Raw genomic sequence first — 25,811 nt, forward strand, 5'->3', positions numbered from 1 at the left:
TACCCTGTATGGTTCCTTACTCTGTCTGGTTCCTTTCATAGTGTTGCTCCTTACTCTGCCTTGTTCCTTACCCTATATGGTTCCTTACTCTGTCTGGTTCCTTTCATAGTGTGGCTCCTTACTCTGCCTTGTTCCTTACCCTATATGGTTCCTTAATCTGTCTGGTTCCTTTCATAGTGTTGCTCTCCTTACTAGGTCTGGGTTCTTACTCTGTGTGGCTCCTTACTCTGCCTTGTTCCTTACCCTGTGTGGCTCATTACTCCCCACCATGAGTAAGAACAAGGGATTATTTCCAGGCCATCAAGTCTATGAGCTCTACAATTCATACTTACCTGGCAGGGGAGACACCATGATCAGGAAGGTGGTTCACCCAAGGCGAGGCCCGGCCATTGCACTCTAGGTCATGCTGACCTTTGCGAATTCCCCAAATGTGGGAATCTCGACTGCATAATTTCTGGTAGTGGGGGACTGCGTTCGCGCTCTCCCCCGTTCATCACTTGTTAAAGAATGCTTTAGTTTGATGCAAGCTCGTGTGGAACACTCAGCCGAGGCTTGTCCTTGTCTGTAGGGTTTAACAAGTTGCCGGGTAGGTTGGAATCACCTTCTGGGATCAAGTTAAAATCGCGCTCTCAGTGAATGACCTTTGTCGACCTTCTTAGCACTGGACTGATCTCAAACTGTTGGCCCAGGCCTTTCCCAATTGATGTGGAGCATTCCAGTGAGGAGAAGGAGATCTGGTTCCTTACCCTGCCTGGTTCCTTTCTCTGTATGGCTCCTTACCCTGTTTGGCTCCTTACTCTGTGTTGTTCCTTACCCTGTGTGGCTCCTTACTCTGTGTTGCTCCTTACTCTGTCTTGTCCCTTACTCTGTGTGGCTCCTTACTCTGTGTGGCTCCTTACTCTGTGTTGTTCCTTACCCTGTGTTGCTCCTTACTCTGTGTTGCTCCTTACTCTGTCTGGTTCCTTACTCTGTGTTGTTCCTTACTCTGTCTGGTTACTTACTCTGTGTGGCTCCTTACTTTGTCAGGTTCCTTTCTTTGTGTGGCTCCTTACCCTGTGTGGTTCCTTACCCTGTGTGGTTCCTTACCCTATGTGGCTCCCTACCTTTTCTGGTTCTTTACCCTTTGTGGCCCCGTAAGTGGCTCTCGTTGACCTTTCGAGCCCCTCTAAAAGGTCATGCACATGGTTGCCATCGCTTCTCGGCCTTTTGGCTAAGATCAAGTGTAGTATCTGTTCTTATCAGTTTAATATCTGATACGTCTCCTATATGGAGACCATATATTAAATTGATTTTTGGACATGGGAGAAGGGCCAGGGGCTTGCTCCACCCTCTCTGCGCATTGACCCGGTATTGCATTATCTCTGGGAACAGTGCAAAAACCTAAAAGTTGTGTGGAAATTAAGTGTACAAACCCCTCAAGCGGTTGGCCAAGGCCTTTCCCAATTGATGTGGAGTGTTCAAGTGAGGAGAAGGATGGGGGTATTTCGTTCCTTACCCTTCCTGGTTCCCTTCTCTGTATGGCTCCTTACCCTGTATGGTTCCTTACTCTGTCTGGTTCCTTTCATAGTGTTGCTCCTTACTCTGCCTTGTTCCTTACCCTATATGGTTCCTTACTCTGTCTGGTTCCTTTCATAGTGTGGCTCCTTACTCTGCCTTGTTCCTTACCCTATATGGTTCCTTAATCTGTCTGGTTCCTTTCATAGTGTTGCTCTCCTTACTAGGTCTGGGTTCTTACTCTGTGTGGCTCCTTACTCTGCCTTGTTCCTTACCCTGTGTGGCTCATTACTCCCCACCATGAGTAAGAACAAGGGATTATTTCCAGGCCATCAAGTCTATGAGCTCTACAATTCATACTTACCTGGCAGGGGAGACACCATGATCAGGAAGGTGGTTCACCCAAGGCGAGGCCCGGCCATTGCACTCTAGGTCATGCTGACCTTTGCGAATTCCCCAAATGTGGGAATCTCGACTGCATAATTTCTGGTAGTGGGGGACTGCGTTCGCGCTCTCCCCCGTTCATCACTTGTTAAAGAATGCTTTAGTTTGATGCAAGCTCGTGTGGAACACTCAGCCGAGGCTTGTCCTTGTCTGTAGGGTTTAACAAGTTGCCGGGTAGGTTGGAATCACCTTCTGGGATCAAGTTAAAATCGCGCTCTCAGTGAATGACCTTTGTCGACCTTCTTAGCACTGGACTGATCTCAAACTGTTGGCCCAGGCCTTTCCCAATTGATGTGGAGTGTTCAAGTGAGGAGAAGGATGGGGGTATTTTGTTCCTTACCCTTCCTGGTTCCCTTCTCTGTATGGCTCCTTACCCTGTATGGTTCCTTACTCTGTCTGGTTCCTTTCATAGTGTTGCTCCTTACTCTGCCTTGTTCCTTACCCTATATGGTTCCTTACTCTGTCTGGTTCCTTTCATAGTGTGGCTCCTTACTCTGCCTTGTTCCTTACCCTATATGGTTCCTTAATCTGTCTGGTTCCTTTCATAGTGTTGCTCTCCTTACTAGGTCTGGGTTCTTACTCTGTGTGGCTCCTTACTCTGCCTTGTTCCTTACCCTGTGTGGCTCATTACTCCCCACCATGAGTAAGAACAAGGGATTATTTCCAGGCCATCAAGTCTATGAGCTCTACAATTCATACTTACCTGGCAGGGGAGACACCATGATCAGGAAGGTGGTTCACCCAAGGCGAGGCCCGGCCATTGCACTCTAGGTCATGCTGACCTTTGCGAATTCCCCAAATGTGGGAATCTCGACTGCATAATTTCTGGTAGTGGGGGACTGCGTTCGCGCTCTCCCCCGTTCATCACTTGTTAAAGAATGCTTTAGTTTGATGCAAGCTCGTGTGGAACACTCAGCCGAGGCTTGTCCTTGTCTGTAGGGTTTAACAAGTTGCCGGGTAGGTTGGAATCACCTTCTGGGATCAAGTTAAAATCGCGCTCTCAGTGAATGACCTTTGTCGACCTTCTTAGCACTGGACTGATCTCAAACTGTTGGCCCAGGCCTTTCCCAATTGATGTGGAGCATTCCAGTGAGGAGAAGGAGATCTGGTTCCTTACCCTGCCTGGTTCCTTTCTCTGTATGGCTCCTTACCCTGTTTGGCTCCTTACTCTGTGTTGTTCCTTACCCTGTGTGGCTCCTTACTCTGTGTTGCTCCTTACTCTGTCTTGTCCCTTACTCTGTGTGGCTCCTTACTCTGTGTGGCTCCTTACTCTGTGTTGTTCCTTACCCTGTGTTGCTCCTTACTCTGTGTTGCTCCTTACTCTGTCTGGTTCCTTACTCTGTGTTGTTCCTTACTCTGTCTGGTTACTTACTCTGTGTGGCTCCTTACTTTGTCAGGTTCCTTTCTTTGTGTGGCTCCTTACCCTGTGTGGTTCCTTACCCTGTGTGGTTCCTTACCCTATGTGGCTCCCTACCTTTTCTGGTTCTTTACCCTTTGTGGCCCCGTAAGTGGCTCTCGTTGACCTTTCGAGCCCCTCTAAAAGGTCATGCACATGGTTGCCATCGCTTCTCGGCCTTTTGGCTAAGATCAAGTGTAGTATCTGTTCTTATCAGTTTAATATCTGATACGTCTCCTATATGGAGACCATATATTAAATTGATTTTTGGACATGGGAGAAGGGCCAGGGGCTTGCTCCACCCTCTCTGCGCATTGACCCGGTATTGCATTATCTCTGGGAACAGTGCAAAAACCTAAAAGTTGTATGGAAATTAAGTGTACAAACCCCTCAAGCGGTTGGCCAAGGCCTTTCCCAATTGATGTGGAGTGTTCAAGTGAGGAGAAGGATGGGGGTATTTCGTTCCTTACCCTTCCTGGTTCCCTTCTCTGTATGGCTCCTTACCCTGTATGGTTCCTTACTCTGTCTGGTTCCTTTCATAGTGTTGCTCCTTACTCTGCCTTGTTCCTTACCCTATATGGTTCCTTACTCTGTCTGGTTCCTTTCATAGTGTGGCTCCTTACTCTGCCTTGTTCCTTACCCTATATGGTTCCTTAATCTGTCTGGTTCCTTTCATAGTGTTGCTCTCCTTACTAGGTCTGGGTTCTTACTCTGTGTGGCTCCTTACTCTGCCTTGTTCCTTACCCTGTGTGGCTCATTACTCCCCACCATGAGTAAGAACAAGGGATTATTTCCAGGCCATCAAGTCTATGAGCTCTACAATTCATACTTACCTGGCAGGGGAGACACCATGATCAGGAAGGTGGTTCACCCAAGGCGAGGCCCGGCCATTGCACTCTAGGTCATGCTGACCTTTGCGAATTCCCCAAATGTGGGAATCTCGACTGCATAATTTCTGGTAGTGGGGGACTGCGTTCGCGCTCTCCCCCGTTCATCACTTGTTAAAGAATGCTTTAGTTTGATGCAAGCTCGTGTGGAACACTCAGCCGAGGCTTGTCCTTGTCTGTAGGGTTTAACAAGTTGCCGGGTAGGTTGGAATCACCTTCTGGGATCAAGTTAAAATCGCGCTCTCAGTGAATGACCTTTGTCGACCTTCTTAGCACTGGACTGATCTCAAACTGTTGGCCCAGGCCTTTCCCAATTGATGTGGAGTGTTCAAGTGAGGAGAAGGATGGGGGTATTTTGTTCCTTACCCTTCCTGGTTCCCTTCTCTGTATGGCTCCTTACCCTGTATGGTTCCTTACTCTGTCTGGTTCCTTTCATAGTGTTGCTCCTTACTCTGCCTTGTTCCTTACCCTATATGGTTCCTTACTCTGTCTGGTTCCTTTCATAGTGTGGCTCCTTACTCTGCCTTGTTCCTTACCCTATATGGTTCCTTAATCTGTCTGGTTCCTTTCATAGTGTTGCTCTCCTTACTAGGTCTGGGTTCTTACTCTGTGTGGCTCCTTACTCTGCCTTGTTCCTTACCCTGTGTGGCTCATTACTCCCCACCATGAGTAAGAACAAGGGATTATTTCCAGGCCATCAAGTCTATGAGCTCTACAATTCATACTTACCTGGCAGGGGAGACACCATGATCAGGAAGGTGGTTCACCCAAGGCGAGGCCCGGCCATTGCACTCTAGGTCATGCTGACCTTTGCGAATTCCCCAAATGTGGGAATCTCGACTGCATAATTTCTGGTAGTGGGGGACTGCGTTCGCGCTCTCCCCCGTTCATCACTTGTTAAAGAATGCTTTAGTTTGATGCAAGCTCGTGTGGAACACTCAGCCGAGGCTTGTCCTTGTCTGTAGGGTTTAACAAGTTGCCGGGTAGGTTGGAATCACCTTCTGGGATCAAGTTAAAATCGCGCTCTCAGTGAATGACCTTTGTCGACCTTCTTAGCACTGGACTGATCTCAAACTGTTGGCCCAGGCCTTTCCCAATTGATGTGGAGCATTCCAGTGAGGAGAAGGAGATCTGGTTCCTTACCCTGCCTGGTTCCTTTCTCTGTATGGCTCCTTACCCTGTTTGGCTCCTTACTCTGTGTTGTTCCTTACCCTGTGTGGCTCCTTACTCTGTGTTGCTCCTTACTCTGTCTTGTCCCTTACTCTGTGTGGCTCCTTACTCTGTGTGGCTCCTTACTCTGTGTTGTTCCTTACCCTGTGTTGCTCCTTACTCTGTGTTGCTCCTTACTCTGTCTGGTTCCTTACTCTGTGTTGTTCCTTACTCTGTCTGGTTACTTACTCTGTGTGGCTCCTTACTTTGTCAGGTTCCTTTCTTTGTGTGGCTCCTTACCCTGTGTGGTTCCTTACCCTGTGTGGTTCCTTACCCTATGTGGCTCCCTACCTTTTCTGGTTCTTTACCCTTTGTGGCCCCGTAAGTGGCTCTCGTTGACCTTTCGAGCCCCTCTAAAAGGTCATGCACATGGTTGCCATCGCTTCTCGGCCTTTTGGCTAAGATCAAGTGTAGTATCTGTTCTTATCAGTTTAATATCTGATACGTCTCCTATATGGAGACCATATATTAAATTGATTTTTGGACATGGGAGAAGGGCCAGGGGCTTGCTCCACCCTCTCTGCGCATTGACCCGGTATTGCATTATCTCTGGGAACAGTGCAAAAACCTAAAAGTTGTATGGAAATTAAGTGTACAAACCCCTCAAGCGGTTGGCCAAGGCCTTTCCCAATTGATGTGGAGTGTTCAAGTGAGGAGAAGGATGGGGGTATTTCGTTCCTTACCCTTCCTGGTTCCCTTCTCTGTATGGCTCCTTACCCTGTATGGTTCCTTACTCTGTCTGGTTCCTTTCATAGTGTTGCTCCTTACTCTGCCTTGTTCCTTACCCTATATGGTTCCTTACTCTGTCTGGTTCCTTTCATAGTGTGGCTCCTTACTCTGCCTTGTTCCTTACCCTATATGGTTCCTTAATCTGTCTGGTTCCTTTCATAGTGTTGCTCTCCTTACTAGGTCTGGGTTCTTACTCTGTGTGGCTCCTTACTCTGCCTTGTTCCTTACCCTGTGTGGCTCATTACTCCCCACCATGAGTAAGAACAAGGGATTATTTCCAGGCCATCAAGTCTATGAGCTCTACAATCCATACTTACCTGGCAGGGGAGACACCATGATCAGGAAGGTGGTTCACCCAAGGCGAGGCCCGGCCATTGCACTCTAGGTCATGCTGATCTTTGCGAATTCCCCAAATGTGGGAATCTCGACTGCATAATTTCTGGTAGTGGGGGACTGCGTTCGCGCTCTCCCCCGTTCATCACTTGTTAAAGAATGCTTTAGTTTGATGCAAGCTCGTGTGGAACACTCAGCCGAGGCTTGTCCTTGTCTGTAGGGTTTAACAAGTTGCCGGGTAGGTTGGAATCACCTTCTGGGATCAAGTTAAAATTGCGCTCTCAGTGAATGACCTTTGTCGACCTTCTTAGCACTGGACTGATCTCAAACTGTTGGCCCAGGCCTTTCCCAATTGATGTGGAGCATTCCAGTGAGGAGAAGGAAATCTGGTTCCTTACCCTGCCTGGTTCCTTTCTCTGTATGGCTCCTTACCCTGTCTGGTTCCTTAACCTGTTTGGCTCCTTACTCTGTGTTGTTCCTTACCCTGTGTGGCTCCTTACTCTGTGTTGCTCCTTACTCTGTCTTGTCCCTTACTCTGTGTGGCTCCTTACTCTGTGTGGCTCCTTACTCTGTGTTGTTCCTTACCCTGTGTTGCTCCTTACTCTATGTTGCTCCTTACTCTGTCTGGTTCCTTACTCTGTGTTGTTCCTTACTCTGTCTGGTTACTTACTCTGTGTGGCTCCTTACTTTGTCAGGTTCCTTTCTTTGTGTGGCTCCTTACCCTGTGTGGTTCCTTACCCTGTGTGGTTCCTTACCCTATGTGGCTCCCTACCTTTTCTGGTTCTTTACCCTTTGTGGCCCCGTAAGTGGCTCTCGTTGACCTTTCGAGCCCCTCTAAAAGGTCATGCACATGGTTGCCATCGCTTCTCGGCCTTTTGGCTAAGATCAAGTGTAGTATCTGTTCTTATCAGTTTAATATCTGATACGTCTCCTATATGGAGACCATATATTAAATTGATTTTTGGACATGGGAGAAGGGCCAGGGGCTTGCTCCACCCTCTCTGCGCATTGACCCGGTATTGCATTATATCTGGGAACAGTGCAAAAACCTAAAAGTTGTATGGAAATTAAGTGTACAAACCCCTCAAGCGGTTGGCCAAGGCCTTTCCCAATTGATGTGGAGTGTTCAAGTGAGGAGAAGGATGGGGGTATTTCGTTCCTTACCCTTCCTGGTTCCCTTCTCTGTATGGCTCCTTACCCTGTATGGTTCCTTACTCTGTCTGGTTCCTTTCATAGTGTTGCTCTCCTTACTAGGTCTGGGTTCTTACTCTGTGTGGCTCCTTACTCTGCCTTGTTCCTTACCCTGTGTGGCTCATTACTCCCCACCATGAGTAAGAACAAGGGATTATTTCCAGGCCATCAAGTCTATGAGCTCTACAATTCATACTTACCTGGCAGGGGAGACACCATGATCAGGAAGGTGGTTCACCCAAGGCGAGGCCCGGCCATTGCACTCTAGGTCATGCTGACCTTTGCGAATTCCCCAAATGTGGGAATCTCGACTGCATAATTTCTGGTAGTGGGGGACTGCGTTCGCGCTCTCCCCCGTTCATCACTTGTTAAAGAATGCTTTAGTTTGATGCAAGCTCGTGTGGAACACTCAGCCGAGGCTTGTCCTTGTCTGTAGGGTTTAACAAGTTGCCGGGTAGGTTGGAATCACCTTCTGGGATCAAGTTAAAATCGCGCTCTCAGTGAATGACCTTTGTCGACCTTCTTAGCACTGGACTGATCTCAAACTGTTGGCCCAGGCCTTTCCCAATTGATGTGGAGCATTCCAGTGAGGAGAAGGAGATCTGGTTCCTTACCCTGCCTGGTTCCTTTCTCTGTATGGCTCCTTACCCTGTTTGGCTCCTTACTCTGTGTTGTTCCTTACCCTGTGTGGCTCCTTACTCTGTGTTGCTCCTTACTCTGTCTTGTCCCTTACTCTGTGTGGCTCCTTACTCTGTGTGGCTCCTTACTCTGTGTTGTTCCTTACCCTGTGTTGCTCCTTACTCTGTGTTGCTCCTTACTCTGTCTGGTTCCTTACTCTGTGTTGTTCCTTACTCTGTCTGGTTACTTACTCTGTGTGGCTCCTTACTTTGTCAGGTTCCTTTCTTTGTGTGGCTCCTTACCCTGTGTGGTTCCTTACCCTGTGTGGTTCCTTACCCTATGTGGCTCCCTACCTTTTCTGGTTCTTTACCCTTTGTGGCCCCGTAAGTGGCTCTCGTTGACCTTTCGAGCCCCTCTAAAAGGTCATGCACATGGTTGCCATCGCTTCTCGGCCTTTTGGCTAAGATCAAGTGTAGTATCTGTTCTTATCAGTTTAATATCTGATACGTCTCCTATATGGAGACCATATATTAAATTGATTTTTGGACATGGGAGAAGGGCCAGGGGCTTGCTCCACCCTCTCTGCGCATTGACCCGGTATTGCATTATCTCTGGGAACAGTGCAAAAACCTAAAAGTTGTATGGAAATTAAGTGTACAAACCCCTCAAGCGGTTGGCCAAGGCCTTTCCCAATTGATGTGGAGTGTTCAAGTGAGGAGAAGGATGGGGGTATTTCGTTCCTTACCCTTCCTGGTTCCCTTCTCTGTATGGCTCCTTACCCTGTATGGTTCCTTACTCTGTCTGGTTCCTTTCATAGTGTTGCTCCTTACTCTGCCTTGTTCCTTACCCTATATGGTTCCTTACTCTGTCTGGTTCCTTTCATAGTGTGGCTCCTTACTCTGCCTTGTTCCTTACCCTATATGGTTCCTTAATCTGTCTGGTTCCTTTCATAGTGTTGCTCTCCTTACTAGGTCTGGGTTCTTACTCTGTGTGGCTCCTTACTCTGCCTTGTTCCTTACCCTGTGTGGCTCATTACTCCCCACCATGAGTAAGAACAAGGGATTATTTCCAGGCCATCAAGTCTATGAGCTCTACAATTCATACTTACCTGGCAGGGGAGACACCATGATCAGGAAGGTGGTTCACCCAAGGCGAGGCCCGGCCATTGCACTCTAGGTCATGCTGACCTTTGCGAATTCCCCAAATGTGGGAATCTCGACTGCATAATTTCTGGTAGTGGGGGACTGCGTTCGCGCTCTCCCCCGTTCATCACTTGTTAAAGAATGCTTTAGTTTGATGCAAGCTCGTGTGGAACACTCAGCCGAGGCTTGTCCTTGTCTGTAGGGTTTAACAAGTTGCCGGGTAGGTTGGAATCACCTTCTGGGATCAAGTTAAAATCGCGCTCTCAGTGAATGACCTTTGTCGACCTTCTTAGCACTGGACTGATCTCAAACTGTTGGCCCAGGCCTTTCCCAATTGATGTGGAGTGTTCAAGTGAGGAGAAGGATGGGGGTATTTTGTTCCTTACCCTTCCTGGTTCCCTTCTCTGTATGGCTCCTTACCCTGTATGGTTCCTTACTCTGTCTGGTTCCTTTCATAGTGTTGCTCCTTACTCTGCCTTGTTCCTTACCCTATATGGTTCCTTACTCTGTCTGGTTCCTTTCATAGTGTGGCTCCTTACTCTGCCTTGTTCCTTACCCTATATGGTTCCTTAATCTGTCTGGTTCCTTTCATAGTGTTGCTCTCCTTACTAGGTCTGGGTTCTTACTCTGTGTGGCTCCTTACTCTAGCTTGTTCCTTACCCTGTGTGGCTCATTACTCCCCACCATGAGTAAGAACAAGGGATTATTTCCAGGCCATCAAGTCTATGAGCTCTACAATTCATACTTACCTGGCAGGGGAGACACCATGATCAGGAAGGTGGTTCACCCAAGGCGAGGCCCGGCCATTGCACTCTAGGTCATGCTGACCTTTGCGAATTCCCCAAATGTGGGAATCTCGACTGCATAATTTCTGGTAGTGGGGGACTGCGTTCGCGCTCTCCCCCGTTCATCACTTGTTAAAGAATGCTTTAGTTTGATGCAAGCTCGTGTGGAACACTCAGCCGAGGCTTGTCCTTGTCTGTAGGGTTTAACAAGTTGCCGGGTAGGTTGGAATCACCTTCTGGGATCAAGTTAAAATCGCGCTCTCAGTGAATGACCTTTGTCGACCTTCTTAGCACTGGACTGATCTCAAACTGTTGGCCCAGGCCTTTCCCAATTGATGTGGAGCATTCCAGTGAGGAGAAGGAGATCTGGTTCCTTACCCTGCCTGGTTCCTTTCTCTGTATGGCTCCTTACCCTGTTTGGCTCCTTACTCTGTGTTGTTCCTTACCCTGTGTGGCTCCTTACTCTGTGTTGCTCCTTACTCTGTCTTGTCCCTTACTCTGTGTGGCTCCTTACTCTGTGTGGCTCCTTACTCTGTGTTGTTCCTTACCCTGTGTTGCTCCTTACTCTGTGTTGCTCCTTACTCTGTCTGGTTCCTTACTCTGTGTTGTTCCTTACTCTGTCTGGTTACTTACTCTGTGTGGCTCCTTACTTTGTCAGGTTCCTTTCTTTGTGTGGCTCCTTACCCTGTGTGGTTCCTTACCCTGTGTGGTTCCTTACCCTATGTGGCTCCCTACCTTTTCTGGTTCTTTACCCTTTGTGGCCCCGTAAGTGGCTCTCGTTGACCTTTCGAGCCCCTCTAAAAGGTCATGCACATGGTTGCCATCGCTTCTCGGCCTTTTGGCTAAGATCAAGTGTAGTATCTGTTCTTATCAGTTTAATATCTGATACGTCTCCTATATGGAGACCATATATTAAATTGATTTTTGGACATGGGAGAAGGGCCAGGGGCTTGCTCCACCCTCTCTGCGCATTGACCCGGTATTGCATTATCTCTGGGAACAGTGCAAAAACCTAAAAGTTGTATGGAAATTAAGTGTACAAACCCCTCAAGCGGTTGGCCAAGGCCTTTCCCAATTGATGTGGAGTGTTCAAGTGAGGAGAAGGATGGGGGTATTTCGTTCCTTACCCTTCCTGGTTCCCTTCTCTGTATGGCTCCTTACCCTGTATGGTTCCTTACTCTGTCTGGTTCCTTTCATAGTGTTGCTCCTTACTCTGCCTTGTTCCTTACCCTATATGGTTCCTTACTCTGTCTGGTTCCTTTCATAGTGTGGCTCCTTACTCTGCCTTGTTCCTTACCCTATATGGTTCCTTAATCTGTCTGGTTCCTTTCATAGTGTTGCTCTCCTTACTAGGTCTGGGTTCTTACTCTGTGTGGCTCCTTACTCTGCCTTGTTCCTTACCCTGTGTGGCTCATTACTCCCCACCATGAGTAAGAACAAGGGATTATTTCCAGGCCATCAAGTCTATGAGCTCTACAATCCATACTTACCTGGCAGGGGAGACACCATGATCAGGAAGGTGGTTCACCCAAGGCGAGGCCCGGCCATTGCACTCTAGGTCATGCTGATCTTTGCGAATTCCCCAAATGTGGGAATCTCGACTGCATAATTTCTGGTAGTGGGGGACTGCGTTCGCGCTCTCCCCCGTTCATCACTTGTTAAAGAATGCTTTAGTTTGATGCAAGCTCGTGTGGAACACTCAGCCGAGGCTTGTCCTTGTCTGTAGGGTTTAACAAGTTGCCGGGTAGGTTGGAATCACCTTCTGGGATCAAGTTAAAATTGCGCTCTCAGTGAATGACCTTTGTCGACCTTCTTAGCACTGGACTGATCTCAAACTGTTGGCCCAGGCCTTTCCCAATTGATGTGGAGCATTCCAGTGAGGAGAAGGAAATCTGGTTCCTTACCCTGCCTGGTTCCTTTCTCTGTATGGCTCCTTACCCTGTCTGGTTCCTTAACCTGTTTGGCTCCTTACTCTGTGTTGTTCCTTACCCTGTGTGGCTCCTTACTCTGTGTTGCTCCTTACTCTGTCTTGTCCCTTACTCTGTGTGGCTCCTTACTCTGTGTGGCTCCTTACTCTGTGTTGTTCCTTACCCTGTGTTGCTCCTTACTCTATGTTGCTCCTTACTCTGTCTGGTTCCTTACTCTGTGTTGTTCCTTACTCTGTCTGGTTACTTACTCTGTGTGGCTCCTTACTTTGTCAGGTTCCTTTCTTTGTGTGGCTCCTTACCCTGTGTGGTTCCTTACCCTGTGTGGTTCCTTACCCTATGTGGCTCCCTACCTTTTCTGGTTCTTTACCCTTTGTGGCCCCGTAAGTGGCTCTCGTTGACCTTTCGAGCCCCTCTAAAAGGTCATGCACATGGTTGCCATCGCTTCTCGGCCTTTTGGCTAAGATCAAGTGTAGTATCTGTTCTTATCAGTTTAATATCTGATACGTCTCCTATATGGAGACCATATATTAAATTGATTTTTGGACATGGGAGAAGGGCCAGGGGCTTGCTCCACCCTCTCTGCGCATTGACCCGGTATTGCATTATATCTGGGAACAGTGCAAAAACCTAAAAGTTGTATGGAAATTAAGTGTACAAACCCCTCAAGCGGTTGGCCAAGGCCTTTCCCAATTGATGTGGAGTGTTCAAGTGAGGAGAAGGATGGGGGTATTTCGTTCCTTACCCTTCCTGGTTCCCTTCTCTGTATGGCTCCTTACCCTGTATGGTTCCTTACTCTGTCTGGTTCCTTTCATAGTGTTGCTCTCCTTACTAGGTCTGGGTTCTTACTCTGTGTGGCTCCTTACTCTGCCTTGTTCCTTACCCTGTGTGGCTCATTACTCCCCACCATGAGTAAGAACAAGGGATTATTTCCAGGCCATCAAGTCTATGAGCTCTACAATTCATACTTACCTGGCAGGGGAGACACCATGATCAGGAAGGTGGTTCACCCAAGGCGAGGCCCGGCCATTGCACTCTAGGTCATGCTGACCTTTGCGAATTCCCCAAATGTGGGAATCTCGACTGCATAATTTCTGGTAGTGGGGGACTGCGTTCGCGCTCTCCCCCGTTCATCACTTGTTAAAGAATGCTTTAGTTTGATGCAAGCTCGTGTGGAACACTCAGCCGAGGCTTGTCCTTGTCTGTAGGGTTTAACAAGTTGCCGGGTAGGTTGGAATCACCTTCTGGGATCAAGTTAAAATCGCGCTCTCAGTGAATGACCTTTGTCGACCTTCTTAGCACTGGACTGATCTCAAACTGTTGGCCCAGGCCTTTCCCAATTGATGTGGAGCATTCCAGTGAGGAGAAGGAGATCTGGTTCCTTACCCTGCCTGGTTCCTTTCTCTGTATGGCTCCTTACCCTGTTTGGCTCCTTACTCTGTGTTGTTCCTTACCCTGTGTGGCTCCTTACTCTGTGTTGCTCCTTACTCTGTCTTGTCCCTTACTCTGTGTGGCTCCTTACTCTGTGTGGCTCCTTACTCTGTGTTGTTCCTTACCCTGTGTTGCTCCTTACTCTGTGTTGCTCCTTACTCTGTCTGGTTCCTTACTCTGTGTTGTTCCTTACTCTGTCTGGTTACTTACTCTGTGTGGCTCCTTACTTTGTCAGGTTCCTTTCTTTGTGTGGCTCCTTACCCTGTGTGGTTCCTTACCCTGTGTGGTTCCTTACCCTATGTGGCTCCCTACCTTTTCTGGTTCTTTACCCTTTGTGGCCCCGTAAGTGGCTCTCGTTGACCTTTCGAGCCCCTCTAAAAGGTCATGCACATGGTTGCCATCGCTTCTCGGCCTTTTGGCTAAGATCAAGTGTAGTATCTGTTCTTATCAGTTTAATATCTGATACGTCTCCTATATGGAGACCATATATTAAATTGATTTTTGGACATGGGAGAAGGGCCAGGGGCTTGCTCCACCCTCTCTGCGCATTGACCCGGTATTGCATTATCTCTGGGAACAGTGCAAAAACCTAAAAGTTGTATGGAAATTAAGTGTACAAACCCCTCAAGCGGTTGGCCAAGGCCTTTCCCAATTGATGTGGAGTGTTCAAGTGAGGAGAAGGATGGGGGTATTTCGTTCCTTACCCTTCCTGGTTCCCTTCTCTGTATGGCTCCTTACCCTGTATGGTTCCTTACTCTGTCTGGTTCCTTTCATAGTGTTGCTCCTTACTCTGCCTTGTTCCTTACCCTATATGGTTCCTTACTCTGTCTGGTTCCTTTCATAGTGTGGCTCCTTACTCTGCCTTGTTCCTTACCCTATATGGTTCCTTAATCTGTCTGGTTCCTTTCATAGTGTTGCTCTCCTTACTAGGTCTGGGTTCTTACTCTGTGTGGCTCCTTACTCTGCCTTGTTCCTTACCCTGTGTGGCTCATTACTCCCCACCATGAGTAAGAACAAGGGATTATTTCCAGGCCATCAAGTCTATGAGCTCTACAATTCATACTTACCTGGCAGGGGAGACACCATGATCAGGAAGGTGGTTCACCCAAGGCGAGGCCCGGCCATTGCACTCTAGGTCATGCTGACCTTTGCGAATTCCCCAAATGTGGGAATCTCGACTGCATAATTTCTGGTAGTGGGGGACTGCGTTCGCGCTCTCCCCCGTTCATCACTTGTTAAAGAACGCTTTAGTTTGATGCAAGCTCGTGTGGAACACTCAGCCGAGGCTTGTCCTTGTCTGTAGGGTTTAACAAGTTGCCGGGTAGGTTGGAATCACCTTCTGGGATCAAGTTAAAATCGCGCTCTCAGTGAATGACCTTTGTCGACCTTCTTTGCACTGGACTGATCTCAAACTGTTGGCCCAGGCCTTTCCCAATTGATGTGGAGCATTCCAGTGAGGAGAAGGAGATCTGGTTCCTTACCCTGCCTGGTTCCTTTCTCTGTATGGCTCCTTACCCTGTTTGGCTCCTTACTCTGTGTTGTACCTTACCCTGTGTGGCTCCTTACTCTGTGTTGCTCCTTACTCTGTCTTGTCCCTTACTCTGTGTGGCTCCTTACTCTGTGTGGCTCCTTACTCTGTGTTGTTCCTTACCCTGTGTTGCTCCTTACTCTGTGTTGCTCCTTACTCTGTCTGGTTCCTTACTCTGTGTTGTTCCTTACTCTGTCTGGTTACTTACTCTGTGTGGCTCCTTACTTTGTCAGGTTCCTTTCTTTGTGTGGCTCCTTACCCTGTGTGGTTCCTTACCCTGTGTGGTTCCTTACCCTATGTGGCTCCCTACCTTTTCTGGTTCTTTACCCTTTGTGGCCCCGTAAGTGGCTCTCGTTGACCTTTCGAGCCCCTCTAAAAGGTCATGCACATGGTTGCCATCGCTTCTCGGCCTTTTGGCTAAGATCAAGTGTAGTATCTGTTCTTATCAGTTTAATATCTGATACGTCTCCTATATGGAGACCATATATTAAATTGATTTTTGGACATGGGAGAAGGGCCAGGGGCTTGCTCCACCCTCTCTGCGCATTGACCCGGTATTGCATTATCTCTGGGAACAGTGCAAAAACCTAAAAGTTGTATGGAAATTAAGTGTACAAACCCCTCAAGCGGTTGGCCAAGGCCTTTCCCAATTGATGTGGAGTGTTCAAGTGAGGAGAAGGATGGGGGTATTTCGTTCCTTACCCTTCCTGGTTCCCTTCTCTGTATGGCTCCTTACCCTGTATGGTTCCTTACTCTGTCTGGTTCCTTTCATAGTGTTGCTCCTTACTCTGCCTTGTTCCTTACCCTATATGGTTCCTTACTCTGTCTGGTTCCTTTCATAGTGTGGCTCCTTACTCTGCCTTGTTCCTTACCCTATATGGTTCCTTAATCTGTCTGGTTCCTTTCATAGTGTTGCTCTCCTTACTAGGTCTGGGTTCTTACTCTGTGTGGCTCCTTACTCTGCCTTGTTCCTTACCCTGTGTGGCTCATTACTCCCCACCATGAGTAAGAACAAGGGATTATTTCCAGGCCATCAAGTCTATGAGCTCTACAATTCATACTTACCTGGCAGGGGAGACACCATGATCAGGAAGGTGGTTCACCCAAGGCGAGGCCCGGCCATTGCACTCTAGGTCATGCTGACCTTTGCGAATTCCCCAAATGTGGGAATCTCGACTGCATAATTTCTGGTAGTGGGGGACTGCGTTCGCGCTCTCCCCCGTTCATCACTTGTTAAAGAATGCTTTAGTTTGATGCAAGCTCGTGTGGAACACTCAGCCGAGGCTTGTCCTTGTCTGTAGGGTTTAACAAGTTGCCGGGTAGGTTGGAATCACCTTCTGGGATCAAGTTAAAATCGCGCTCTCAGTGAATGACCTTTGTCGACCTTCTTAGCACTGGACTGATCTCAAACTGTTGGCCCAGGCCTTTCCCAATTGATGTGGAGTGTTCAAGTGAGGAGAAGGATGGGGGTATTTTGTTCCTTACCCTTCCTGGTTCCCTTCTCTGTATGGCTCCTTACCCTGTATGGTTCCTTACTCTGTCTGGTTCCTTTCATAGTGTTGCTCCTTACTCTGCCTTGTTCCTTACCCTATATGGTTCCTTACTCTGTCTGGTTCCTTTCATAGTGTGGCTCCTTACTCTGCCTTGTTCCTTACCCTATATGGTTCCTTAATCTGTCTGGTTCCTTTCATAGTGTTGCTCTCCTTACTAGGTCTGGGTTCTTACTCTGTGTGGCTCCTTACTCTGCCTTGTTCCTTACCCTGTGTGGCTCATTACTCCCCACCATGAGTAAGAACAAGGGATTATTTCCAGGCCATCAAGTCTATGAGCTCTACAATTCATACTTACCTGGCAGGGGAGACACCATGATCAGGAAGGTGGTTCACCCAAGGCGAGGCCCGGCCATTGCACTCTAGGTCATGCTGACCTTTGCGAATTCCCCAAATGTGGGAATCTCGACTGCATAATTTCTGGTAGTGGGGGACTGCGTTCGCGCTCTCCCCCGTTCATCACTTGTTAAAGAATGCTTTAGTTTGATGCAAGCTCGTGTGGAACACTCAGCCGAGGCTTGTCCTTGTCTGTAGGGTTTAACAAGTTGCCGGGTAGGTTGGAATCACCTTCTGGGATCAAGTTAAAATCGCGCTCTCAGTGAATGACCTTTGTCGACCTTCTTAGCACTGGACTGATCTCAAACTGTTGGCCCAGGCCTTTCCCAATTGATGTGGAGCATTCCAGTGAGGAGAAGGAGATCTGGTTCCTTACCCTGCCTGGTTCCTTTCTCTGTATGGCTCCTTACCCTGTTTGGCTCCTTACTCTGTGTTGTTCCTTACCCTGTGTGGCTCCTTACTCTGTGTTGCTCCTTACTCTGTCTTGTCCCTTACTCTGTGTGGCTCCTTACTCTGTGTGGCTCCTTACTCTGTGTTGTTCCTTACCCTGTGTTGCTCCTTACTCTGTGTTGCTCCTTACTCTGTCTGGTTCCTTACTCTGTGTTGTTCCTTACTCTGTCTGGTTACTTACTCTGTGTGGCTCCTTACTTTGTCAGGTTCCTTTCTTTGTGTGGCTCCTTACCCTGTGTGGTTCCTTACCCTGTGTGGTTCCTTACCCTATGTGGCTCCCTACCTTTTCTGGTTCTTTACCCTTTGTGGCCCCGTAAGTGGCTCTCGTTGACCTTTCGAGCCCCTCTAAAAGGTCATGCACATGGTTGCCATCGCTTCTCGGCCTTTTGGCTAAGATCAAGTGTAGTATCTGTTCTTATCAGTTTAATATCTGATACGTCTCCTATATGGAGACCATATATTAAATTGATTTTTGGACATGGGAGAAGGGCCAGGGGCTTGCTCCACCCTCTCTGCGCATTGACCCGGTATTGCATTATCTCTGGGAACAGTGCAAAAACCTAAAAGTTGTATGGAAATTAAGTGTACAAACCCCTCAAGCGGTTGGCCAAGGCCTTTCCCAATTGATGTGGAGTGTTCAAGTGAGGAGAAGGATGGGGGTATTTCGTTCCTTACCCTTCCTGGTTCCCTTCTCTGTATGGCTCCTTACCCTGTATGGTTCCTTACTCTGTCTGGTTCCTTTCATAGTGTTGCTCCTTACTCTGCCTTGTTCCTTACCCTATATGGTTCCTTACTCTGTCTGGTTCCTTTCATAGTGTGGCTCCTTACTCTGCCTTGTTCCTTACCCTATATGGTTCCTTAATCTGTCTGGTTCCTTTCATAGTGTTGCTCTCCTTACTAGGTCTGGGTTCTTACTCTGTGTGGCTCCTTACTTTGTCAGGTTCCTTTCTTTGTGTGGCTCCTTACCCTGTGTGGTTCCTTACCCTGTGTGGTTCCTTACCCTATGTGGCTCCCTACCTTTTCTGGTTCTTTACCCTTTGTGGCCCCGTAAGTGGCTCTCGTTGACCTTTCGAGCCCCTCTAAAAGGTCATGCACATGGTTGCCATCGCTTCTCGGCCTTTTGGCTAAGATCAAGTGTAGTATCTGTTCTTATCAGTTTAATATCTGATACGTCTCCTATATGGAGACCATATATTAAATTGATTTTTGGACATGGGAGAAGGGCCAGGGGCTTGCTCCACCCTCTCTGCGCATTGACCCGGTATTGCATTATCTCTGGGAACAGTGCAAAAACCTAAAAGTTGTATGGAAATTAAGTGTACAAACCCCTCAAGCGGTTGGCCAAGGCCTTTCCCAATTGATGTGGAGTGTTCAAGTGAGGAGAAGGATGGGGGTATTTCGTTCCTTACCCTTCCTGGTTCCCTTCTCTGTATGGCTCCTTACCCTGTATGGTTCCTTACTCTGTCTGGTTCCTTTCATAGTGTTGCTCCTTACTCTGCCTTGTTCCTTACCCTATATGGTTCCTTACTCTGTCTGGTTCCTTTCATAGTGTGGCTCCTTACTCTGCCTTGTTCCTTACCCTATATGGTTCCTTAATCTGTCTGGTTCCTTTCATAGTGTTGCTCTCCTTACTAGGTCTGGGTTCTTACTCTGTGTGGCTCCTTACTCTGCCTTGTTCCTTACCCTGTGTGGCTCATTACTCCCCACCATGAGTAAGAACAAGGGATTTTTTCCAGGCCATCAAGTCTATGAGCTCTACAATCCATACTTACCTGGCAGGGGAGACACCATGATCAGGAAGGTGGTTCACCCAAGGCGAGGCCCGGCCATTGCACTCTAGGTCATGCTGATCTTTGCGAATTCCCCAAATGTGGGAATCTCGACTGCATAATTTCTGGTAGTGGGGGACTGCGTTCGCGCTCTCCCCCGTTCATCACTTGTTAAAGAATGCTTTAGTTTGATGCAAGCTCGTGTGGAACACTCAGCCGAGGCTTGTCCTTGTCTGTAGGGTTTAACAAGTTGCCGGGTAGGTTGGAATCACCTTCTGGGATCAAGTTAAAATTGCGCTCTCAGTGAATGACCTTTGTCGACCTTCTTAGCACTGGACTGATCTCAAACTGTTGGCCCAGGCCTTTCCCAATTGATGTGGAGCATTCCAGTGAGGAGAAGGAAATCTGGTTCCTTACCCTGCCTGGTTCCTTTCTCTGTATGGCTCCTTACCCTGTCTGGTTCCTTAACCTGTTTGGCTCCTTACTCTGTGTTGTTCCTTACCCTGTGTGGCTCCTTACTCTGTGTTGCTCCTTACTCTGTCTTGTCCCTTACTCTGTGTGGCTCCTTACTCTGTGTGGCTCCTTACTCTGTGTTGTTCCTTACCCTGTGTTGCTCCTTACTCTATGTTGCTCCTTACTCTGTCTGGTTCCTTACTCTGTGTTGTTCCTTACTCTGTCTGGTTACTTACTCTGTGTGGCTCCTTACTTTGTCAGGTTCCTTTCTTTGTGTGGCTCCTTACCCTGTGTGGTTCCTTACCCTGTGTGGTTCCTTACCCTATGTGGCTCCCTACCTTTTCTGGTTCTTTACCCTTTGTGGCCCCGTAAGTGGCTCTCGTTGACCTTTCGAGCCCCTCTAAAAGGTCATGCACATGGTTGCCATCGCTTCTCGGCCTTTTGGCTAAGATCAAATGTAGTATCTGTTCTTATCAGTTTAATATCTGATACGTCTCCTATATGGAGACCATATATTAAATTGATTTTTGGACATGGGAGAAGGGCCAGGGGCTTGCTCCACCCTCTCTGCGCATTGACCCGGTATTGCATTATATCTGGGAACAGTGCAAAAACCTAAAAGTTGTATGGAAATTAAGTGTACAAACCCCTCAAGCGGTTGGCCAAGGCCTTTCCCAATTGATGTGGAGTGTTCAAGTGAGGAGAAGGATGGGGGTATTTCGTTCCTTACCCTTCCTGGTTCCCTTCTCTGTATGGCTCCTTACCCTGTATGGTTCCTTACTCTGTCTGGTTCCTTTCATAGTGTTGCTCTCCTTACTAGGTCTGGGTTCTTACTCTGTGTGGCTCCTTACTCTGCCTTGTTCCTTACCCTGTGTGGCTCATTACTCCCCACCATGAGTAAGAACAAGGGATTATTTCCAGGCCATCAAGTCTATGAGCTCTACAATTCATACTTACCTGGCAGGGGAGACACCATGATCAGGAAGGTGGTTCACCCAAGGCGAGGCCCGGCCATTGCACTCTAGGTCATGCTGACCTTTGCGAATTCCCCAAATGTGGGAATCTCGACTGCATAATTTCTGGTAGTGGGGGACTGCGTTCGCGCTCTCCCCCGTTCATCACTTGTTAAAGAATGCTTTAGTTTGATGCAAGCTCGTGTGGAACACTCAGCCGAGGCTTGTCCTTGTCTGTAGGGTTTAACAAGTTGCCGGGTAGGTTGGAATCACCTTCTGGGATCAAGTTAAAATCGCGCTCTCAGTGAATGACCTTTGTCGACCTTCTTAGCACTGGACTGATCTCAAACTGTTGGCCCAGGCCTTTCCCAATTGATGTGGAGCATTCCAGTGAGGAGAAGGAGATCTGGTTCCTTACCCTGCCTGGTTCCTTTCTCTGTATGGCTCCTTACCCTGTTTGGCTCCTTACTCTGTGTTGTTCCTTACCCTGTGTGGCTCCTTACTCTGTGTTGCTCCTTACTCTGTCTTGTCCCTTACTCTGTGTGGCTCCTTACTCTGTGTGGCTCCTTACTCTGTGTTGTTCCTTACCCTGTGTTGCTCCTTACTCTGTGTTGCTCCTTACTCTGTCTGGTTCCTTACTCTGTGTTGTTCCTTACTCTGTCTGGTTACTTACTCTGTGTGGCTCCTTACTTTGTCAGGTTCCTTTCTTTGTGTGGCTCCTTACCCTGTGTGGTTCCTTACCCTGTGTGGTTCCTTACCCTATGTGGCTCCCTACCTTTTCTGGTTCTTTACCCTTTGTGGCCCCGTAAGTGGCTCTCGTTGACCTTTCGAGCCCCTCTAAAAGGTCATGCACATGGTTGCCATCGCTTCTCGGCCTTTTGGCTAAGATCAAGTGTAGTATCTGTTCTTATCAGTTTAATATCTGATACGTCTCCTATATGGAGACCATATATTAAATTGATTTTTGGACATGGGAGAAGGGACAGGGGCTTGCTCCACCCTCTCTGCGCATTGACCCGGTATTGCATTATCTCTGGGAACAGTGCAAAAACCTAAAAGTTGTATGGAAATTAAGTGTACAAACCCCTCAAGCGGTTGGCCAAGGCCTTTCCCAATTGATGTGGAGTGTTCAAGTGAGGAGAAGGATGGGGGTATTTCGTTCCTTACCCTTCCTGGTTCCCTTCTCTGTATGGCTCCTTACCCTGTATGGTTCCTTACTCTGTCTGGTTCCTTTCATAGTGTTGCTCCTTACTCTGCCTTGTTCCTTACCCTATATGGTTCCTTACTCTGTCTGGTTCCTTTCATAGTGTGGCTCCTTACTCTGCCTTGTTCCTTACCCTATATGGTTCCTTAATCTGTCTGGTTCCTTTCATAGTGTTGCTCTCCTTACTAGGTCTGGGTTCTTACTCTGTGTGGCTCCTTACTCTGCCTTGTTCCTTACCCTGTGTGGCTCATTACTCCCCACCATGAGTAAGAACAAGGGATTATTTCCAGGCCATCAAGTCTATGAGCTCTACAATTCATACTTACCTGGCAGGGGAGACACCATGATCAGGAAGGTGGTTCACCCAAGGCGAGGCCCGGCCATTGCACTCTAGGTCATGCTGACCTTTGCGAATTCCCCAAATGTGGGAATCTCGACTGCATAATTTCTGGTAGTGGGGGACTGCGTTCGCGCTCTCCCCCGTTCATCACTTGTTAAAGAATGCTTTAGTTTGATGCAAGCTCGTGTGGAACACTCAGCCGAGGCTTGTCCTTGTCTGTAGGGTTTAACAAGTTGCCGGGTAGGTTGGAATCACCTTCTGGGATCAAGTTAAAATCGCGCTCTCAGTGAATGACCTTTGTCGACCTTCTTAGCACTGGACTGATCTCAAACTGTTGGCCCAGGCCTTTCCCAATTGATGTGGAGCATTCCAGTGAGGAGAAGGAGATCTGGTTCCTTACCCTGCCTGGTTCCTTTCTCTGTATGGCTCCTTACCCTGGTTGGTTCCTTACTCTGTGTTGTTCCTTACCCTGTGTGGCTCCTTACTCTGTGTTGCTCCTTACTCTGTCTTGTCCCTTACTCTGTGTGGCTCCTTACTCTGTGTGGCTCCTTACTCTGTGTTGCTCCTTACTCTGTCTTGTCCCTTACTCTGTGTGGCTCCTTACTCTGTGTGGCTCCTTACTCTGTGTTGTTCCTTACCCTGTGTTGCTCCTTACTCTGTGTTGCTCCTTACTCTGTCTGGTTCCTTACTCTGTGTTGTTCCTTACTCTGTCTGGTTACTTACTCTGTGTGGCTCCTTACTTTGTCAGGTTCCTTTCTTTGTGTGGCTCCTTACCCTGTGTGGTTCCTTACCCTGTGTGGTTCCTTACCCTATGTGGCTCCCTACCTTTTCTGGTTCTTTACCCTTTGTGGCCCCGTAAGTGGCTCTCGTTGACCTTTCGAGCCCCTCTAAAAGGTCATGCACATGGTTGCCATCGCTTCTCGGCCTTTTGGCTAAGATCAAGTGTAGTATCTGTTCTTATCAGTTTAATATCTGATACGTCTCCTATATGGAGACCATATATTAAATTGATTTTTGGACATGGGAGAAGGGCCAGGGGCTTGCTCCACCCTCTCTGCGCATTGACCCGGTATTGCATTATCTCTGGGAACAGTGCAAAAACCTAAAAGTTGTATGGAAATTAAGTGTACAAACCCCTCAAGCGGTTGGCCAAGGCCTTTCCCAATTGATGTGGAGTGTTCAAGTGAGGAGAAGGATGGGGGTATTTCGTTCCTTACCCTTCCTGGTTCCCTTCTCTGTATGGCTCCTTACCCTGTATGGTTCCTTACTCTGTCTGGTTCCTTTCATAGTGTTGCTCCTTACTCTGCCTTGTTCCTTACCCTATATGGTTCCTTACTCTGTCTGGTTCCTTTCATAGTGTGGCTCCTTACTCTGCCTTGTTCCTTACCCTATATGGTTCCTTAATCTGTCTGGTTCCTTTCATAGTGTTGCTCTCCTTACTAGGTCTGGGTTCTTACTCTGTGTGGCTCCTTACTCTGCCTTGTTCCTTACCCTGTGTGGCTCATTACTCCCCACCATGAGTAAGAACAAGGGATTATTTCCAGGCCATCAAGTCTATGAGCTCTACAATTCATACTTACCTGGCAGGGGAGACACCATGATCAGGAAGGTGGTTCACCCAAGGCGAGGCCCGGCCATTGCACTCTAGGTCATGCTGACCTTTGCGAATTCCCCAAATGTGGGAATCTCGACTGCATAATTTCTGGTAGTGGGGGACTGCGTTCGCGCTCTCCCCCGTTCATCACTTGTTAAAGAATGCTTTAGTTTGATGCAAGCTCGTGTGGAACACTCAGCCGAGGCTTGTCCTTGTCTGTAGGGTTTAACAAGTTGCCGGGTAGGTTGGAATCACCTTCTGGGATCAAGTTAAAATCGCGCTCTCAGTGAATGACCTTTGTCGACCTTCTTAGCACTGGACTGATCTCAAACTGTTGGCCCAGGCCTTTCCCAATTGATGTGGAGCATTCCAGTGAGGAGAAGGAGATCTGGTTCCTTACCCTGCCTGGTTCCTTTCTCTGTATGGCTCCTTACCCTGTTTGGCTCCTTACTCTGTGTTGTTCCTTACCCTGTGTGGCTCCTTACTCTGTGTTGCTCCTTACTCTGTCTTGTCCCTTACTCTGTGTGGCTCCTTACTCTGTGTGGCTCCTTACTCTGTGTTGTTCCTTACCCTGTGTTGCTCCTTACTCTGTGTTGCTCCTTACTCTGTCTGGTTCCTTACTCTGTGTTGTTCCTTACTCTGTCTGGTTACTTACTCTGTGTGGCTCCTTACTTTGTCAGGTTCCTTTCTTTGTGTGGCTCCTTACCCTGTGTGGTTCCTTACCCTGTGTGGTTCCTTACCCTATGTGGCTCCCTACCTTTTCTGGTTCTTTACCCTTTGTGGCCCCGTAAGTGGCTCTCGTTGACCTTTCGAGCCCCTCTAAAAGGTCATGCACATGGTTGCCATCGCTTCTCGGCCTTTTGGCTAAGATCAAGTGTAGTATCTGTTCTTATCAGTTTAATATCTGATACGTCTCCTATATGGAGACCATATATTAAATTGATTTTTGGACATGGGAGAAGGGCCAGGGGCTTGCTCCACCCTCTCTGCGCATTGACCCGGTATTGCATTATCTCTGGGAACAGTGCAAAAACCTAAAAGTTGTATGGAAATTAAGTGTACAAACCCCTCAAGCGGTTGGCCAAGGCCTTTCCCAATTGATGTGGAGTGTTCAAGTGAGGAGAAGGATGGGGGTATTTCGTTCCTTACCCTTCCTGGTTCCCTTCTCTGTATGGCTCCTTACCCTGTATGGTTCCTTACTCTGTCTGGTTCCTTTCATAGTGTTGCTCCTTACTCTGCCTTGTTCCTTACCCTATATGGTTCCTTACTCTGTCTGGTTCCTTTCATAGTGTGGCTCCTTACTCTGCCTTGTTCCTTACCCTATATGGTTCCTTAATCTGTCTGGTTCCTTTCATAGTGTTGCTCTCCTTACTAGGTCTGGGTTCTTACTCTGTGTGGCTCCTTACTCTGCCTTGTTCCTTACCCTGTGTGGCTCATTACTCCCCACCATGAGTAAGAACAAGGGATTATTTCCAGGCCATCAAGTCTATGAGCTCTACAATTCATACTTACCTGGCAGGGGAGACACCATGATCAGGAAGGTGGTTCACCCAAGGCGAGGCCCGGCCATTGCACTCTAGGTCATGCTGACCTTTGCGAATTCCCCAAATGTGGGAATCTCGACTGCATAATTTCTGGTAGTGGGGGACTGCGTTCGCGCTCTCCCCCGTTCATCACTTGTTAAAGAATGCTTTAGTTTGATGCAAGCTTGTGTGGAACACTCAGCCGAGGCTTGTCCTTGTCTGTAGGGTTTAACAAGTTGCCGGGTAGGTTGGAATCACCTTCTGGGATCAAGTTAAAATCGCGCTCTCAGTGAATGACCTTTGTCGACCTTCTTAGCACTGGACTGATCTCAAAATCTGGAAATCTGGTTCCTTACCCTGCCTGGTTCCTTTCTCTGTATGGCTCCTTACCCTGTCTGGTTCCTTAACCTGTTTGGCTCCTTACTCTGTGTTGTTCCTTACCCTGTGTGGCTCCATACTCTGTGTTGCTCCTTACTCTGTCTTGTCCCTTACTCTGTGTGGCTCCTTACTCTGTGTGGCTCCTTACT

At 48.1% G+C, this 25,811-nt stretch overlaps 34 non-coding genes across 34 annotated transcripts; all 34 read left to right on the plus strand.

Annotated features, from left to right (window-relative positions):
* Nucleotides 1-324: 324 nt before the first annotated feature.
* Nucleotides 325-489, plus strand: LOC148072855 (U1 spliceosomal RNA). The gene has a single exon (XR_015712279.1). It is a non-coding gene; the product is annotated as a U1 spliceosomal RNA (small nuclear RNA).
* Nucleotides 490-1,190: 701 nt separating this feature from the next.
* Nucleotides 1,191-1,381, plus strand: LOC148072856 (U2 spliceosomal RNA). The gene has a single exon (XR_015712666.1). It is a non-coding gene; the product is annotated as a U2 spliceosomal RNA (small nuclear RNA).
* Nucleotides 1,382-1,850: 469 nt separating this feature from the next.
* On the plus strand, nt 1,851-2,015 carry LOC148072857 (U1 spliceosomal RNA). The gene has a single exon (XR_015712282.1). It is a non-coding gene; the product is annotated as a U1 spliceosomal RNA (small nuclear RNA).
* A 618-nt stretch (nt 2,016-2,633) lies between these two features.
* LOC148072858 (U1 spliceosomal RNA) lies at nt 2,634-2,798 on the plus strand. Its single transcript, XR_015712293.1, has one exon. It is a non-coding gene; the product is annotated as a U1 spliceosomal RNA (small nuclear RNA).
* A 701-nt stretch (nt 2,799-3,499) lies between these two features.
* On the plus strand, nt 3,500-3,690 carry LOC148072859 (U2 spliceosomal RNA). Its single transcript, XR_015712667.1, has one exon. It is a non-coding gene; the product is annotated as a U2 spliceosomal RNA (small nuclear RNA).
* A 469-nt stretch (nt 3,691-4,159) lies between these two features.
* On the plus strand, nt 4,160-4,324 carry LOC148072860 (U1 spliceosomal RNA). Its single transcript, XR_015712301.1, has one exon. It is a non-coding gene; the product is annotated as a U1 spliceosomal RNA (small nuclear RNA).
* A 618-nt stretch (nt 4,325-4,942) lies between these two features.
* Nucleotides 4,943-5,107, plus strand: LOC148072861 (U1 spliceosomal RNA). Its single transcript, XR_015712302.1, has one exon. It is a non-coding gene; the product is annotated as a U1 spliceosomal RNA (small nuclear RNA).
* A 701-nt stretch (nt 5,108-5,808) lies between these two features.
* LOC148072862 (U2 spliceosomal RNA) lies at nt 5,809-5,999 on the plus strand. Its single transcript, XR_015712668.1, has one exon. It is a non-coding gene; the product is annotated as a U2 spliceosomal RNA (small nuclear RNA).
* Nucleotides 6,000-6,468: 469 nt separating this feature from the next.
* On the plus strand, nt 6,469-6,633 carry LOC148072863 (U1 spliceosomal RNA). Its single transcript, XR_015712538.1, has one exon. It is a non-coding gene; the product is annotated as a U1 spliceosomal RNA (small nuclear RNA).
* Nucleotides 6,634-7,351: 718 nt separating this feature from the next.
* Nucleotides 7,352-7,542, plus strand: LOC148072864 (U2 spliceosomal RNA). Its single transcript, XR_015712228.1, has one exon. It is a non-coding gene; the product is annotated as a U2 spliceosomal RNA (small nuclear RNA).
* Nucleotides 7,543-7,875: 333 nt separating this feature from the next.
* On the plus strand, nt 7,876-8,040 carry LOC148072865 (U1 spliceosomal RNA). Its single transcript, XR_015712303.1, has one exon. It is a non-coding gene; the product is annotated as a U1 spliceosomal RNA (small nuclear RNA).
* Nucleotides 8,041-8,741: 701 nt separating this feature from the next.
* Nucleotides 8,742-8,932, plus strand: LOC148072866 (U2 spliceosomal RNA). Its single transcript, XR_015712669.1, has one exon. It is a non-coding gene; the product is annotated as a U2 spliceosomal RNA (small nuclear RNA).
* A 469-nt stretch (nt 8,933-9,401) lies between these two features.
* Nucleotides 9,402-9,566, plus strand: LOC148072867 (U1 spliceosomal RNA). Its single transcript, XR_015712304.1, has one exon. It is a non-coding gene; the product is annotated as a U1 spliceosomal RNA (small nuclear RNA).
* Nucleotides 9,567-10,184: 618 nt separating this feature from the next.
* Nucleotides 10,185-10,349, plus strand: LOC148072868 (U1 spliceosomal RNA). Its single transcript, XR_015712305.1, has one exon. It is a non-coding gene; the product is annotated as a U1 spliceosomal RNA (small nuclear RNA).
* A 701-nt stretch (nt 10,350-11,050) lies between these two features.
* Nucleotides 11,051-11,241, plus strand: LOC148072869 (U2 spliceosomal RNA). The gene has a single exon (XR_015712670.1). It is a non-coding gene; the product is annotated as a U2 spliceosomal RNA (small nuclear RNA).
* A 469-nt stretch (nt 11,242-11,710) lies between these two features.
* LOC148072870 (U1 spliceosomal RNA) lies at nt 11,711-11,875 on the plus strand. The gene has a single exon (XR_015712539.1). It is a non-coding gene; the product is annotated as a U1 spliceosomal RNA (small nuclear RNA).
* Nucleotides 11,876-12,593: 718 nt separating this feature from the next.
* On the plus strand, nt 12,594-12,784 carry LOC148072871 (U2 spliceosomal RNA). Its single transcript, XR_015712229.1, has one exon. It is a non-coding gene; the product is annotated as a U2 spliceosomal RNA (small nuclear RNA).
* Nucleotides 12,785-13,117: 333 nt separating this feature from the next.
* LOC148072872 (U1 spliceosomal RNA) lies at nt 13,118-13,282 on the plus strand. The gene has a single exon (XR_015712306.1). It is a non-coding gene; the product is annotated as a U1 spliceosomal RNA (small nuclear RNA).
* A 701-nt stretch (nt 13,283-13,983) lies between these two features.
* LOC148072873 (U2 spliceosomal RNA) lies at nt 13,984-14,174 on the plus strand. The gene has a single exon (XR_015712671.1). It is a non-coding gene; the product is annotated as a U2 spliceosomal RNA (small nuclear RNA).
* Nucleotides 14,175-14,643: 469 nt separating this feature from the next.
* On the plus strand, nt 14,644-14,808 carry LOC148072874 (U1 spliceosomal RNA). Its single transcript, XR_015712307.1, has one exon. It is a non-coding gene; the product is annotated as a U1 spliceosomal RNA (small nuclear RNA).
* Nucleotides 14,809-15,509: 701 nt separating this feature from the next.
* LOC148072875 (U2 spliceosomal RNA) lies at nt 15,510-15,700 on the plus strand. Its single transcript, XR_015712672.1, has one exon. It is a non-coding gene; the product is annotated as a U2 spliceosomal RNA (small nuclear RNA).
* A 469-nt stretch (nt 15,701-16,169) lies between these two features.
* LOC148072876 (U1 spliceosomal RNA) lies at nt 16,170-16,334 on the plus strand. The gene has a single exon (XR_015712308.1). It is a non-coding gene; the product is annotated as a U1 spliceosomal RNA (small nuclear RNA).
* A 618-nt stretch (nt 16,335-16,952) lies between these two features.
* LOC148072877 (U1 spliceosomal RNA) lies at nt 16,953-17,117 on the plus strand. Its single transcript, XR_015712310.1, has one exon. It is a non-coding gene; the product is annotated as a U1 spliceosomal RNA (small nuclear RNA).
* A 701-nt stretch (nt 17,118-17,818) lies between these two features.
* LOC148072878 (U2 spliceosomal RNA) lies at nt 17,819-18,009 on the plus strand. Its single transcript, XR_015712673.1, has one exon. It is a non-coding gene; the product is annotated as a U2 spliceosomal RNA (small nuclear RNA).
* A 543-nt stretch (nt 18,010-18,552) lies between these two features.
* Nucleotides 18,553-18,743, plus strand: LOC148072879 (U2 spliceosomal RNA). The gene has a single exon (XR_015712675.1). It is a non-coding gene; the product is annotated as a U2 spliceosomal RNA (small nuclear RNA).
* Nucleotides 18,744-19,212: 469 nt separating this feature from the next.
* On the plus strand, nt 19,213-19,377 carry LOC148072880 (U1 spliceosomal RNA). The gene has a single exon (XR_015712540.1). It is a non-coding gene; the product is annotated as a U1 spliceosomal RNA (small nuclear RNA).
* Nucleotides 19,378-20,095: 718 nt separating this feature from the next.
* On the plus strand, nt 20,096-20,286 carry LOC148072881 (U2 spliceosomal RNA). Its single transcript, XR_015712260.1, has one exon. It is a non-coding gene; the product is annotated as a U2 spliceosomal RNA (small nuclear RNA).
* Nucleotides 20,287-20,619: 333 nt separating this feature from the next.
* LOC148072882 (U1 spliceosomal RNA) lies at nt 20,620-20,784 on the plus strand. Its single transcript, XR_015712311.1, has one exon. It is a non-coding gene; the product is annotated as a U1 spliceosomal RNA (small nuclear RNA).
* A 701-nt stretch (nt 20,785-21,485) lies between these two features.
* On the plus strand, nt 21,486-21,676 carry LOC148072883 (U2 spliceosomal RNA). The gene has a single exon (XR_015712599.1). It is a non-coding gene; the product is annotated as a U2 spliceosomal RNA (small nuclear RNA).
* Nucleotides 21,677-22,145: 469 nt separating this feature from the next.
* Nucleotides 22,146-22,310, plus strand: LOC148072884 (U1 spliceosomal RNA). Its single transcript, XR_015712312.1, has one exon. It is a non-coding gene; the product is annotated as a U1 spliceosomal RNA (small nuclear RNA).
* A 769-nt stretch (nt 22,311-23,079) lies between these two features.
* On the plus strand, nt 23,080-23,270 carry LOC148072885 (U2 spliceosomal RNA). The gene has a single exon (XR_015712677.1). It is a non-coding gene; the product is annotated as a U2 spliceosomal RNA (small nuclear RNA).
* A 469-nt stretch (nt 23,271-23,739) lies between these two features.
* LOC148072886 (U1 spliceosomal RNA) lies at nt 23,740-23,904 on the plus strand. Its single transcript, XR_015712313.1, has one exon. It is a non-coding gene; the product is annotated as a U1 spliceosomal RNA (small nuclear RNA).
* Nucleotides 23,905-24,605: 701 nt separating this feature from the next.
* On the plus strand, nt 24,606-24,796 carry LOC148072887 (U2 spliceosomal RNA). Its single transcript, XR_015712678.1, has one exon. It is a non-coding gene; the product is annotated as a U2 spliceosomal RNA (small nuclear RNA).
* A 469-nt stretch (nt 24,797-25,265) lies between these two features.
* LOC148072888 (U1 spliceosomal RNA) lies at nt 25,266-25,430 on the plus strand. Its single transcript, XR_015712314.1, has one exon. It is a non-coding gene; the product is annotated as a U1 spliceosomal RNA (small nuclear RNA).
* Nucleotides 25,431-25,811: the final 381 nt, after the last annotated feature.

Source organism: Callionymus lyra, chromosome 8 (assembly GCF_982586985.1).
Source record: "Callionymus lyra chromosome 8, fCalLyr1.hap1.1, whole genome shotgun sequence".
Lineage (NCBI taxonomy): Eukaryota > Metazoa > Chordata > Actinopteri > Syngnathiformes > Callionymidae > Callionymus > Callionymus lyra.